The sequence below is a fragment of the Leucoraja erinacea genome, chromosome 16 (assembly GCF_028641065.1).
Source record: "Leucoraja erinacea ecotype New England chromosome 16, Leri_hhj_1, whole genome shotgun sequence".
Taxonomy (NCBI): Eukaryota; Metazoa; Chordata; class Chondrichthyes; order Rajiformes; family Rajidae; genus Leucoraja; species Leucoraja erinaceus.
This window is the reverse complement of record NC_073392.1, coordinates 41,416,207-41,430,682: the sequence shown is the minus strand read 5'-3', so window position 1 is coordinate 41,430,682 and position 14,476 is coordinate 41,416,207. Positions and strand designations below refer to the sequence as shown.

At 45.9% G+C, this 14,476-nt stretch overlaps 1 pseudogene; it reads right to left on the bottom strand.

Moving 5' to 3' along the window:
* Positions 1-13,983: 13,983 nt before the first annotated feature.
* LOC129704934 (U2 spliceosomal RNA) lies at positions 13,984-14,151 on the bottom strand (annotated as a pseudogene).
* Between the last annotated feature and the right edge of the window lie 325 nt (positions 14,152-14,476).

Genomic DNA, 14,476 nt, shown 5'->3' with positions numbered 1-14,476 from the left:
GACCTCCTACCACCCCGTAACGACCATGCTGCGAGTATGAGTGAAGGGCAAACTCGGCAGAGGTCATGAATTAGGACGTGAAAGTGGGACAGGTCCTATAGACTGTCTAACCTCTCCCTAGAGCTCAGACCCTTGTGTCCTGGCAACATCCTCCAAGATCTTCTCTGCCCTCTTTCCAGCTTAACAACACTCTGCAGCAAGGTGACCACAACTGAACTTGATTTGGAGTTTGACCTCACCAACATCTTGTACAACTGCAACACAACATCCCAACTTTTATTGTCAATATCCTGTCTGCTGAAGGCCAATGTGCCCAAAGTGGTTTTTTGATCACCATATCTACATGCAATGCCACTTTCAGGGAAATCCATATGTATCTTTTCCCTCAGAATCCTCTCCAGTAACATGCAGACGACAACAGATTCCAGACTTTCCTTGAGGACCTTCTTTAATTGAGGGACAAAATTAGCCATCTTCCAGTCAATCGGCACCTCATCTGTGTCATACAATGATTCACTTCAGTTTAATTTATTAACACGTGTACCGAGGTACAGTAAAAAGCTTTTGTTGCGTGCTAACCAGTCAGCGGAAAGAGAATCCATGATGACAATCGAGCCATTTATGAATAGTGATGAAGATATGCTGACTTGAGTCATATCTCAGGTCAGTAATGCAACAGAGGGGATATGGCATCAGCAACTCTGTCCTCGCCCTGCTCATGCTGGGATGAAGCTGCAGTGTGATGTATGTTTGGGTGTAGGATATTTTGAGAGAAAAAAAGTTTTATGTGTATAGGACCTTCTGTGGTGTAGTGTGACACCCACCCTTCCCCCCATGCAATCACCTGAAGTATGTCACTCCTGTAGGGAATATAGCTATCCTGCAGGAACAAATATTTTGTATCCAGTCAAGTGGCAATCGCCAATTTATCTTCTTTTCCCCATGTTATTTGGAAAATAAACTTTGGCCAGATCACCCATGTAACAACTCTGTTCCTCCTATCTACCTTATTGCAGCCCTTGCAGTTTTTTTCACCTGCACTTTCTCTAAAACTGTAGCATTCTAAAACCACAACGCTATCTTCAGTATTTTCTACTTGCGTGCAGCTTGTAGCGTTCATGTCTGGTCTGATTTGACTGGAAAGCAGGCAAAGAATGTTTTTGACTTAAAGACACAAAGTGTTGGAGTAACTCAGCGGGTCAGGCAGTATCTCTGGAGAAGAAGAAGGATCCCGACCTGAAACGTCACCCAGAATATTTCTCCAGAGCGTCTGAACCCCTGAGTTACTCCAGCACTTTGTGTCTATCTTTGGTATAAACCAGCATCTGCAATTCTTTGCTTCTATAATACTTTTCACAGCACCTTTTAAGTTTGTTCAAGTTTACGTTTATTGTCAATGTACCAATTGGTACAGTGAGATTTGTGTTGTCATACAGCTATACAAATTAAAAGAACACAACATACGATCGAATTTAGCATGAACATCCCCACACGCTGCAGTTATCGTTTCCCACTGTGAGGGAAGGCAATAAAGGTTTAGGCCACTTCCTCTTGTTCCCCGTGGTCGGGGCCTATTGTGGCCTCCGCAGTGCCCGATGGTTTCAGGCCCTCTCGCCGGCTGATGGAACTCCGGCGTCAGAAGAACACTCTCAGCAGCTTGGAGTTCTGAATCGGCCGCCTCCTACCAGAGACCGCGCGCGGCTCCCGAAGTCCACAGGCCGAACTGGGCGGAGCTCCAACACTGGCGACCATCTTTGCTGGCGACCTCGGCGAAAGATCCCTGGGCTCCGCGATGTTAGAGTCAGCGCCGCCAGCGGCTGGAAGCTCCGCAGACCACAACTCCACGGTGATAAAGTCGGCAGTCCCAGCACTCCGGAGCTCCAACACGGCGATCCCGGTAAGGCATCGTCCCCGCTCCACGATGGAATTCAGCGCTGCGCCGCTGCTGAAGCTCTGGCTGATCTCCGGCAGGAAAGGCCGCGAGGAGGGGGCGAAGATGCGGTTCGGAGGAAAGACGCATCCTCGACCAGGTAGAGACTAAAGAAATCAGTTTCCCCCCTTCCTCCCCCCCCATCCCCTACATAAAAAAGACTAAAATACTTCCAATACAAAACTTTTGACATAATTTTTTTTTTAAAGATGAAAGGACGGAAAGCTGCAGGCGAGGCAGCCATACTCAACACACCACTCAAGTACAAGGGTGGAAGTACTTGCAACACATAGCTACAATCAACCAATACCAATAATAAACCAATGCCAAAACATTACTTTAACATTTATCTAAGAGCGATGAGGCCTCCTGTTAAGGTTATTTAACAAATAACATCATTGATTGTGTTCCTGCCCCACCAGAGGGGAGAGAACACTCGATCATTGTTATACTACAATCAAGAACCCGGGCGGCTCTGGGACACTCTGATCATTGTTTAGTTCACCTTGTTCCGACCTACAGGCAGAAACTAAAAGCTGCTAAGCCTGTGGTCAGAACAATGAAGAGGTGGACAAGCGAGGGCATTGAAAACTAATGGCTAGATCTCACGGTGCGACCTGATGCAAGATGTCACCCGAGTGAAGTGGTCGTGGTCCAGTAAGAGTTCCGCACGATATAGCGGGAGGTAGATAAAGAGTTCCCACGGTACTCTGCAATTCTGTCATTTGTGCGAGTGACTTGTCCGTCTCCCGATCTTTCCCGTTAATCGTGAATGAACATCGTGGACTGTAGTGTAGTTAACCACGTGGCACAATTGATGTTACTTTGTTGTCACACACTATATTGGTTTTTTTCACCCAAGCCCTTTAATGAGCTGAAGAATAATCTGTGTTTTTTTTAGACAAATGTTGTTTGGTGTGATGCACCTTCTCTCAATATGTGCAAGAAGTCGTCTTTTTATTTTGTCAAATATGAATAAACACTGTATCTCACATTGACCGTGATGATTGTGTTATTTTATGATCTACTGAGAGATGAAACTTTCAGTCTGAAGAAGGCTCTCGACCCGAAACGCCACCCGTTCCTTCTCTCCAGAGACGCTGCCTGTCCCGCTGAGTTGCTCCAAGCAACTGGTGTCTATCTTCAAAGGACTGACCACCGGGCTGGTTGTCGGGGCTGGCGTGTTGCGTTTCACAGACCGAACTTGGGGCGGGACTGGAGTTGGGAGGGAAGGGTGGGGGAGTCGAGGGAGAGGAGGGGGAGACAGATGGGGGTGTCTTCATTTAGTGGTGGTGGGTGTCTGTCACTGAAACAGGCAGGTGAGATTTCACATTCACCTTGTGTGTGCCTCTCTCTCTCTCTCCCTCCCTCCCTCCCTCTCACACAGGCATGAATGGATGAACTCCGCGGGCCAGGCAGCATCTACGGAGGGAAATGGACAGACGACCCATTCTTCAGGCTGCCTTATGTCTCTCCCCCCCCCCCCCAACCCCCACCAACACACACGAATGCTGGAGAAAATCAGCGGGTGCAGCGGGGCCGAAACGTTGTCTATTTCCTTTGTTCCATAGATGCTTCTCCCCCTCCCCCCCATCACCACTTCACACCTACTTACAGACTGACTCCAGTCTGCTGAAGAAGGGTTTTGGCCCGAAACGTTGCCTATTTCCTTCGCTCCATAGATGCTGCTGCATCCGCTAAGTTTCTCCAGCATTTTTGTGTACCAGTCTGCAAAGACTGAGCCCTCGTCCACTGCCCACCCCCTCCTTGCTACCCAACATCAGTCTGGCCACTTCTCCGTCACCAACAATAGAAATTGAGGAGGTGGAGACAGAAAAGCAGGAAATCTCCAGGACTGGACAATGTTTCCCCCTCAACTCTCGAGCTCTGTGCCGAACAACTGGCCATCTTAATGCATGGGCACGCTGGGCAGTTGCCTGGGGCCCCACCAGCATAGGGCTCCATGCTAACCTATGTATGTTGTGACTTGCTGTCAATAAATAAATACTATACTATACTAAACTATAAATATTTGTTATTGGAAAATGCATATTTAGCATGTGTTTTACTGAAGATAATGAACAATATTAACGTTGATTTTTATGATAACGTGGATATTGGCATTCGCCCCTGATTTAGTAGCACGGTCACCTCTGCAACCACACGTGCATGTATGTAGCAATGTTACAACATTTTGAGATTTTGAAAATCAAGCCTGTAATTTATCCCATCAGATAAAGCATAAAAACAACTTTAATTTGACACCCAATTCACTTTCGTATCTTCAGTATTAAAAAAGTTATGGCCATTTTCATACTCGGAAATTAGCATCTTGTTCCCTATTGCTTTTCCATTGACTTAACACAAAAGCTGTGATCGAGGACAGTCAAAAGCCCATAACTTTCTTAAAAATTATGAGAACTGAATGAAATTTTCAGTTATTATAGATTGAAGCATTCTGAAACAAATATGAAACATCTTACTTGGATGACCTGAAAATAAAACATATAATTAGTTAGTTACCTAATTGTAGTTAATTACAAAATTGACCGTTGTGACGGAAATAGTAACAAACACCCAGACTGCCTTGAAAATTCAAAAATGTGATATTCTCAAGATCAGAACTTTAATATTATTGTATTATATAAGTCCGTAACAGACAGATAAATAAATTACAATTTCCAGCAATAGACCAAGTCTTTATGAAGAAGATCAGTTGCTAGCTGGTACATTAGCATACCATAACCAGTAGCTTCAACATACTCCTCAGATTGTAACCAATAAGCAACTCTGTACACCTTGTTTTTCCTCAGCTTTTCAATTTTGGCATTGTACAGGCTTTTGCTCTTTAAACTACGCATGACATGCCTTTCTGCCCACTGCTTTCCTGTTAACAATGTGTTGTAGATCACCACATTTGGAGTAGTCCAAATTCGGATAATCTCTGCGAATGCTGTCTAAATCAGTCTCTTTTGCTGGGCATTTGGATTGACAATTTATCGGCAAACATTTGTGAGGAATGTATTGAATTAATGGGACAACATGTTCTTTGTGCTATTCTTGAAGCAATAAAAGAGTCAAAAGTATTATTCAATAAGTGTGGATTCCACTCCAGACATCTCACACACTGATCAACTGACATTTACTGTCTGGTACATTTGAGGATGTCAGCCTGTGGAACGTTTCATTAAGTTCATCCCCATCTTTTCTCATGGAACAAAGAATCTAGCAGACACTGTTGTGGATTTCCATAATGAGAACAAAATTCCACTAACAAACTGCCCTGGTCATTCAATACAATACAAATTTATTGTCATTTGAGCCCCAGTGAGACTCAAACAAAATTTCGTTTCCACAGCCATCCAAACAAAGACAATGTCCTACAGACATACACACAATTAAATTCACACAAACATCCATCACAGTGAACCCACTGTGATGGAAGGCAAAGTCTTTTCTCTCCCCTGCTCTCAATTTCTCTCCCGATGTCCAAGCCCCAGTCGGGTGATGATAAGTCCCACGGCCATTTTAGGCCGCGCGGGGCGATTTACGGCCCCGCTCCCGGTCTGAAAGTACAAGGTTGGAACCCCCACGGGTGATGGTGAGTCCCATGGCCATGAAGCCGCGCCGGGTGATGTACGGTCCCGGTCCAGGTCGTTCCAACCCCGCGACACGGGCTGGAGAAGTCGCGTTGCGGGACCTCCGGGAAGCGGTCTCTCTCCCCGGACCCGCGAGCTCCCGATGTCCCAGTTCACCGGACCTGCGGCTGCGTTGCTGGAGCCTCCGAGCCCCAGGAGTCGCGTTGCAGCAGCGAGTCACCACCGCTCCCCACGCTCCGAGGCCGGCCAGCCCAGCGATGGTGAGTAGTCCGCAGCTCCGCTGTCTCCCGAGCCCCCGGGTCATTCAGGTTGGAGGCCGCTCCACGGTGCTAGGCCCCAACGACAACGGAAACCCAACAGGGAAAAGGTCGGGTCTCCCAGACGGGGAAGAGATTTTAAATAGTTTCCCCCTGTCCCCCCGCCCCCCACATATACACATTTAAAAACACTATTAAAAAACACAAAACACTACATTTAACTAGACAAAAAATAAAAAAAAGACAGACAGGCTGTAGGGGCGGCGCCGCAAACCTCATATGACAATGCCTCAAATATGTCTGGATGCTGTACTGGATTCATCAACTGAATGAGTTCGCCGTCTATGTCTCCTGTGCTGGACACAGCCTGAACTTGGTGGGGAAAAGGGGCAGAGTGTTGTCCATAGACTGTAAAATTCCTGCTCAGTGACTGCATTCCTTTTTTCTCTGCTTCTACACATCGATGGAATGTTCTGGCATCATCTTTAGGAAAAAAATGTTGTGGTCAATCGTCTGTCTGACACGAGATGGTCGTCACATTTTGATGCGGTTCGTGCTCTGTGTGGGGGTTTTGGAGAAAATTAAACGTGCACTGGATTCTGGATCAGCTGACACTGAACAGGAAGTGAACACAAGGCGAGAGGCAGAAGGATTGAGCGGGAAAATGGAGAACATGGAAACTATCTTTCTCACAATTCTTTGGAATGACATTCTTGAAAGAGTGAACAAAATAAATAAGGTCCTGCAGTCAGAGACTGTGAACGCACTTGTTGCCATGAATCTTGTTGAGTCTTTGAAAACCTCTCTTCAGGAAATTAGAGACAAATTTAGTGAATACGAATTGAAAGCCAGGAGTAGGTGTCCAGATTCAGATTATAGCGATGTGAAACAAAATGTGTAGGTAGGGGCGAGACCCAGTGCACTGCTTTGCCCGGGGGCCTTTAATGCTGTTAAGAAGGATCTGGGCGCCGGTCCTTTTCAACCAGTCCCTGCAAACCTGCACTGTCCCTGCCTGCTTCAAAGTCTCCACTATCGTTCCCGTACCCAAATAGACTAGGATTACTGGTCTTAATGACTACAGGCCTGTCGCACTGACTTCTGTAATCATGAAAGACCCTTGAAAGACTTGTGGTGGCTCAGCTGAAAAACATCACCTCTGCAGTTTGCATACCAGGCAAATAGGTCAGTGGATGACGCAGTCAACCTAGGCCTGCACTTCATCCTCCAGCACCTAGACCGCCAGGGGACCTATGCGAGGATTTTGTTTGTTGATTTTAGCTCTGCATTCAACACCATTGTGCCAGAGCTACTACACTCCAAACTCTCCCAGTTGACTGTGCCTGAACCCTTCCGTCAGTGGATCATCAACCTCCTGACAGACAGGAAGCGGCATATGAGGCTGAAAAAGCACATCTCAGACCCTCGGCAAGGCTGTGTACTCTCTCCGCTCCTCAACTGCACCTCCACAGACTCCTCTGTCAAGCTTCTCATGTTTGCGGACGACACTACCCTGATTGGACTGATCCAGGATGGGGAGGTATCTGCCTACAGACAGGAAGTGACACAGCTGGCGTCCTGGTACCATCGTATCAACCTGGAGCTCAATGCTCTTAAGACAATGGAATTAATTGTAGACTTTAGGTGAGCTCCCCCTCCCCTCCCTCCACTCACCATCAACACATCTGTGGAGTCTTTTAAATTCCTGGGAACCATCATCTCCAAGGACCTTAAATGAGGGGCTCCACAGTAACAAAGGCCCAACAGAGGATGTACTTCACGAGGCAGCTGAGGAAACACAATCTGCCACAGGCAATGATGGTCCAATTCTATACGGCCATCGTAGGGTCTGTCCTCACCTTCTCCATCGTGGTCTGGTTTGGCTCAGCCACCAAGCACGACATCCAGAGACTGCAGCAAATTGTCCGATCAGCTGAGAAGGTTGCTGGCTGCAACCCTCTCCCCATTGACGAACTGTACACTGCAAGGGTCAGGAAGCGAGCGGGTAAGATCATCTCTGGTAACAAACGCTTTGAATAACTTCCCTCTGGAAGGCGACTCCGGACTGCAGGGCAAAGAAGATCATCAAAGACAGCTCCCATCCTGCGTTTGGACTGTTCGACCTGCTGCCCTCTGGAAGGCGCTATAGGTGCATCAAATCCAGGACAAACAGACTCAGGAATAGTTGCTTTCCGAGAATTATATCTACTATAAATTCAAATTCACACATGCACTGACTACACTGCCCAACACGGACTTCCATCTGTATATATGTGTATATGCATTTAGCGGCGCAGAATTGTGTGCACCTATTCCCCCCCCCCCCCCATCTCCCTTCTGTTTTTTGTTTTTTCTGTTTCTTGTTTTTTGTGCTAAATTGTATGTATGCACTGAGTACGAGCAGCTTTCAGTTTCACTGTACTTGTATAGTGACAATAAATGGCATATCTATATCTATATCTATATCAAAGTTGCCACAGCCAGAGATAAAAACAGCTGTTTTTCCACGAGTAGTTGCTCAACTCAATAACCAAAAATCTGTAGCCTCCTTTTGCTCTGGTATTTTATTTAATTCACATGTTTAATCAATAATGATTTACTATTAATGTTTAACGTTTTATGTGTCATTCCTAACTGTCACTGTATGTCATGTTGTCACCTGCGGGCGGAGCACCAAGGCAAATTCCTTGTATGTGAATACTTGGTCAATAAACTTATTCATTCATTCGTTCATTGTAGTCTTGCCCTGGCACATCAACCTTGGCTTTTGTATTTACAACTCCGTGGTGGGACTTGAACCAATAACACCTTTCTCAAAGATGCAAATAATATCCATGAAGCAACAACTGAATGTACAGCACAAAAAAGTCATAGTTTGTTTAACAAAAGACAGTTCCTTGCGAAGGACGGGGAAAATCCCAACTAACTGAAGGAATCCATTTCTACAGGCTGCAGTTGAGTGATCACTGTTTAATTGTTACTTTAGGGGTTGAGTCAGTGCGACTTGCCTGTTGACACTAGTCTTGACTGCATACTTGTGTGTACATGCAGACCTCCAGTTGAGTCCGTGTGCCTTCTGGTAAATCACCTTCAACAGCAGAGAGTAAGCTGTACAGATACAAATGGGGTTAACCTTTGATTGACCACCAGGATGTGGTGACCTACATGGTGAAATGATGCAATTTCTTTGCACTGCATGCCCCCGCTAGCTTCCTGCTTAATGCTTGTTCTAATGTTTTCTGCAGAAACAGTAATTATGCGGTTGTGAAGGAAGGTATCCGTTGTTCAAGATGTGGAATCTACTGTGACCATTGTTCAATAGACAATAGACAATAGGTGCAGGAGGAGGCCATTTGGCCCTTCGAGCCAGCACCGCCATTCAATGTGATCATGGCTGATCATCCCCAATCAGTATCCCGTTCCTGCCTTCTCCCCATATCCCCCGACTCCGCTATTTTTAAGAGCCCTATCTAGCTCTCTCTTGAAAGCATCCCGAGAGCCTGCCTCTGAGGTAGAGAATTCCACAGACTTACCACTCTCTGTGAGAAGAAATGGTTCCTCATCTCCGTTCTAAATGGCTTACTCCATATTCTTAAACTGTGGCCCCTGGTTCTGGACTTCCCCAACATCGGGAACATGTTTCCCGCCTCTAGTGTGTCCAAGCCTTTAACAATCTTATATGCTTCAATGAGATATCCTCTCATCCTTCTAAACTCCAGAGTGAACAAGCCCAGCCGCTCCATTCTCTCAGCATATGACAGTTCCACCATCTCGGTAATTAACCTTGTAAACCTATGCTGGACTCCCTCAATAGCAAGAATGTCCTTCCTCAAATTAGGGGAACAAAACTGCACACAATAGTCCAGGTGTGGTCTCACTAGGGCTCTGTACAACTGTGGAAGGACCTCTTTGCTCCTATATTCGATTCCTCTTGTTATAAAGGCCAACATGACATTCGCTTTCTTCACTTCCTGCTGTACCTGCATGCCTACTTTCATAGACTGATGTACAAGGACCCCCAGATCCCGTTGTACTTCCCCTTTTCCCAATGCCATTTAGATAGTAATCTGCCTTCCTGTTTTTGCTACCAAAGTGGATAACCTCACATTTATCCACATTAAACATCATCTGCCATGCATCTGCCCACTCCCCCAACCTGTCCAAGTCACCCTGCATTCTCATAGCATCCTCCTTACAGTTCACTCTGGCACACAGCCATCGGAAAGAAGGTGCATCTGAAAACTGTAACGTCCAGGTTCAGGAACATTCTTCCCTTCAGCATTCGGGTTATTAAACACGACAACAAATAAGATCTGAACTACAATAGACTATTATTATTATTGCACTGTAATTGCTGTTTATTGAGTATGTATGCATGTGTATATACACACACTGAACTTTTTTTCTTCTCCCGTTATATACTATGTTTACATATTCTGTTGTGCTGCAGCAAGCAAGAATTTCATTGGCCTATCAGGGAAATATGACATTAAAATAGTAAGATTAAACGAGAACTTACCAGTTTGAAGTTTGATCTGTATTTTATGAGGAGTTACGATGAGGGATTACGTGAAGAACCCCACTTCCACGCATGCGTGTCATTCTTCAAAGCAGCGGTGTGAGGTCACAGGAACCTATAATGATCTAACATAGTAAGATTATCAAAGAGATACCAGTTTTTGATATGATCATAAGAGGGTGGGAGCGGAGGGCACGTAATCCCTCATCGTAACTCCTCATAAAATACAGATCAAACTTCAAACTGGTAAGTTCTCGTTTAATCTTACTATTTTACTTCGGAGTCACGTGAGTGACTTCGTGAAGATTTCAAAGCTCTGTGACCTCATGCCGTGGAACGAGTCCATGCTTCACAAACTGCCTTGGGTATTGGGAGAGAGCATCATTAGTAATTTTAAAACACAATTATACAAAGAGTTGTGTGGTATAACGAAAAAATATATTAAAAAAATTTTTAATTTGAGAATCATAGCCCTGTAACCTTTCGGGCAAATTATTTTGTTGAACATAAAATGTTTTCTTAATACAATGATGGCTCCAAAAAATAACTGGTTTATTATAAAACCTGTGGAAAACCCTTTTTGAATGACCATCCTGCCATTCTGAGGATTTGGTCTGTGGGTACCTGTACAATTTTTGCTGCGGATGTTGCTGCAGCCCTGGTGGAATGAGAGTTAAAAACATTAGTGTCTATTCCTGCCATCTTTAGGACCTATTTGAGCCACCTTGATATAGTTTGAGTCGTGACCCTTTCATGCGGTTTCTTGTAAGAGATAAACAACTCCATTCTCTGACCTCGAATGTTCTTAGTATATTCTATGTATTGTTAGATGTGTCTTGCTATACACAGTCGTTTGTCATATGGTTATACCATAAATTCAAACACTTGACCCGAGGAACCTGATCTGTTTTCTTTTATTAAATCCTGTATGACAACACCAGTTTCTCGGGTGAGATGATCAGGGAGTCCAGGCTCAGTTTGCTTAATGGCTGGACTTGTTGTGTAAATAACACCATGAGCATAACCATCTTCCTGGTCTGTTACTGAAGTGACAATGCTGTTATGGGCTACAAGCTCCTCAGCATGTTGAGAAACGACACCCACGTCCCAGATTTCGGAGTACCTGGTTTTCTTACCAGGGGTGCGTTCCTACCGCGTGCCGCTCCGTTCCTTGTGATAGGTAATTGGAGAGTGCACTTGTGGCACTATTGATGGCACTGTAGCTCCATCGATTATCATAATGGAGGCTTGTTAAAATTCCAATACGGCCAGAATGTTCTTGGCCTTTTGGTCGAGGTTGTTGTCCAAGCAGTATATGCCCCATTTCTTGATGTGTCCAAGGTACTGCTTCCGTGTTGACAGTCTTAGTGCAGATGAGATGAGATTCATCGTCCTGTCTGACAGCCCAATGCCGTGTAGTGGGTCTTTTAGACTCTACAAATCAATAAATCCATAGTCTTATGGCATGGATGACTGCCTCCAGTCACTGGATAAATTAATAATTTTTGGCTATGTTCATTAGGGAACATGGTTCTAACACCATCCCCTGTATGACCGAATACCATGATTTAGTAGGCCAGTCGGGTACTCTGAGAATTCCAGATGCCGAGTGTAGTTGAATTTTCCCTAGTACCCCATTGATGGGGCCGAACGGGGGAAATACATCACCCTATGGCTTTGTTTACATAACAATGCCAAGCTGGTTTTAGAATTTTAGTAAATAATATTGGGGCTGATGATTGCCCCTTTTGTAAGCTCTATATTGCCAAAGTTCCCCCTCTTTTGAGTCAATGCCTGCCATATAGAAAACCCCCGCTGACACCAAGTCTTTATCAGTAATAAGAGTATCCATCTTAAAATGAATATCTTGAACGAATGTGTTTAGGGTTGAAAATCAATGATAATCCTGCAACCCCACTCTATTTTATTTTTAATAAATATGTTTGATACAAATTCTAATGTTCCATGAAAAGTATGCTCAATCACACCTTTTGTGTACAATTTTTTGTAGCACCATGTGGGTTTTTAGATTGTTTGGTTTATGTAAGTACAAAATGCCATTCTGGTGTATGTTGTACTGTGGTTATTGGGATGAGTAAATCCTATCAGATAACCCTGAATACTGCTGAGATTATATGAATCTGTAGTGATTTTATACCATACATAACTGTAGTGTTGCAACCTCCCCTCCCCCACCATCGTAGGTCCCTTTTTTAACAGAAGAAACCACACCCACCTACCTCCATGGTTACCGGTGGTTGTGTTATTTCCTTGGTTTTTTGAAAAGGAGGTTCTGGTTTGATATATCTTGTTCGGGGTTGTGTGTGAGGTTGAGGCTTCCGCATCTTCCAGGGTGGCCGCCCTGGCCATACCCTAAAAAAGGATCCTGCGGGTTATATTGATTTCTGGCACTGCCACTGGTATGAGCCACATTTTTTATGGCCTTGCCTGTGGCTGGTATCATGCTCCAAAATAGGCCCTTGCGCTGGCGTTGATGAGCCCCAGTGTCTTGGCTTTGTCCACACACGGTTCTTTGTTTGCAAATGGTAGCATTTTTGGGGTCCCAGTGCTGGCTGAATGGCAGCCTTCCACGTGTAGTTCAGGTCATATTGCATATTACTAAACAGAGCTAGTGCGTCTTAATGGTCTTTGGTTACCTACGTTTAGTCCAGGGTGCGGGTGTATGCTATGATCCCTTCCGTCAATCCCTTTAAGGTTCTGTGGATCTTGAGGTCCTGGTTCCTGATGTTCGTCCCCATATGCTGCCAAATGCATTGGTTTACACTGGGCACCTGTAATGCCTCACCGTTGCCAGGTGGCAGATGTCTGGCCAGTGTCTGTAAATATTTCTTGTTGGCGTTTGTGGCCAGACATATAGTAATACTATTGCCATCCTGGATCCAAGTCTACCCATGTTTGACTTGGTTAAAGTAATCAGCCACCATGTCCAGCAGTCCCTGCTGTGTTAGGATCATGGGATGCTGTATTACCAGGCTCTGGCCCATCAGGGTCCTGCCTACTCTTTTTTAGAGTTAGAGATCTCTAGGGTCCCGCACGGGGTACCCATGTGGGGCTTAACTGCTGCCCACTTGTCTTTTGTTCTGCGGACCCCTCTTGCAGGTCAACCCAGAACTGACCCACAGTGCTCCCCTCTGATGGGGTAGAAGCACTGTGCAGCCCTCAAAGAGGTACTGCTGTGGGTTTATCACGTTGGAGGAAGGCTCCATACACCGCTTCTTCCCGCTCCAGCCCTCTCGGGCGCTGGTTGCCTGCGGTTTATGCAAAGTCGGACCCTTCTGAGTCCACTACCTTGTTTGATTTGTGTCTAGCCTTACCGCTCGGCCGCATGGATCTGGCCGGTGCGGGGCCGACATCGGGCACAGCTGATCCCACTACGGTTGATCCAAGTGTCGCTGGCTGCTGCTGGCTGCCCGCTGTTCCACGGTCCTCCTTCTTCAGCTTTGTCCTTCCTTCCGTGGAGTGGATATGGCCGGTGTGGAGGACATCTGGCACAGCTGATTCCATCTATTCCATTTCTTTAACCCGGCTCCAACGCTCTCAGCGCTCCTGGCTGCTCCTTTATCTTAGACCCCTGGGACCCACCCCCGTACTGACGGTACTGGTCCCTTGCGGTCGTTGCAGCCGGTCAACCCCACTCTAATGCCCTCAATTCTGGGCACTCCTACTTATATGGTCCTTAGATAAGGGACATATAAGATATTAAAACTGATAATAACAGCTACTATAGTTTTTATTTAATATATGGTCCCTAGATAAGGGACGTATCAGATATTAAACTGATAAGAACAGATACTACACTTGATCTTAGCCAAAAAGCCGAGAAGCGATTTCTGTAACTAAAAAACCCGCTGGGACCGACCCTGGTACTCACATTACTGGTCCCTTGCGGTAGATTGCAGCCAGTCAACTGCACTGCAAAGTCCTTGGCCTCGGCGCTGGCCGTTAGTGCTGCTGCCGAGAAATGAATTTTCTCATCGTGCTGGAGCGAAGTTGGGCACAGGTGTTTTCCCTCTCCGGGAATCGATGTGCCCATGCTGCTCCTGCCGCTGCCGGCTGCCGCTGCTGCTGCCGCTGCCGCTGCCGGCTGCCGTTACTGCTCTCCTGCCGGCTGCCTGCACTCCGCGGTTCTCCCGCCGGCATTCTGCAGCTTACA